The sequence below is a fragment of the Dipodomys ordii genome, unplaced genomic scaffold (genome assembly GCF_000151885.1).
Source record: "Dipodomys ordii isolate 6190 unplaced genomic scaffold, Dord_2.0 Scaffold104, whole genome shotgun sequence".
Classification (NCBI taxonomy): domain Eukaryota; kingdom Metazoa; phylum Chordata; class Mammalia; order Rodentia; family Heteromyidae; genus Dipodomys; species Dipodomys ordii.
In genome coordinates this window covers 1,495,112-1,495,828 of record NW_012267320.1, presented here as the reverse complement: position 1 = coordinate 1,495,828, position 717 = coordinate 1,495,112, and the positions used below count along the sequence as shown (strand labels likewise).

General features: G+C 72.2%; 1 protein-coding gene across 2 annotated transcripts in view; it reads left to right on the top strand.

The window, feature by feature from the left end:
* The first annotated feature begins 562 nt into the window (after nt 1-562).
* Nucleotides 563-717, top strand: part of Dopey2 (dopey family member 2) — a 90,874-nt gene continuing 90,719 nt past the window's right edge. For both annotated transcript variants that reach the window (XR_001175491.1, XM_013027541.1), the window contains exon 1: nt 563-628. The gene's annotated coding sequence lies outside the window, so the exon portion shown is untranslated. The remainder of the gene's footprint in view (nt 629-717) is intronic.

Genomic DNA, 717 nt, shown 5'->3' with positions numbered 1-717 from the left:
CTCGGGAAAGGCCTCCCAGCCGCCCCTCCGGTGAGAGGCCCGAGGGCGCGCGGCTCACCTGCGTGAGTAGCTCGGTCTCAAGGCGACGCCCACAGCTGAAGGATGAGGAAAACCCCGGCGTCCCGGGCTTGGCCGGACCGCGGGGCTACAGGCCCAGCGCGCCGGGCCCGCCCTCGGCTCCCGTCCCCGGAGGCCGGCCGGGCCACGAGACCCGCCCCAATCCCGCCTCCAGGACCAAGACCCACCTTCCGATCTCCCTCCCCGCCCTCCAGAAGCCACGCCCCCGACCAAGGCTCCTTTCTCTCTACGTCTGCCCTACCAGAAGCCACGCCCCCAGGACAAGCCCCGCCCAATAAGCCCCGCCCTCGTTCCTCTCCTGCTAATCAAGGCTCCGCCTTTTCGTCCTGCCCTACCAGAGACCCCACCCCAACCCGCCTCCAGTGCCACGACCACGCCCCTTCAGAGGCCACGCCCCCAGAGTCGCGGGCGCTCGGGCTCGGGCGCGGCGTTTCCTCGGTGCTCTCGGTTCTCCGCGGGGCTGCACCCGTCCCCGGCTCTCTCTGCTGAGGCTTCCCGACTCCGCCACGCCGCACGTGGGCGCGCCCGCCGACCAGGGCCGCTGCCGCTGGTAAGTCGTGCTTGAGCCCTTACCTGCCTTTCAGCCCTCGGCCTCCGGGAGAACCCGGCGTCTGGTTGCCGCGGGCCCCGGGGCGGGAG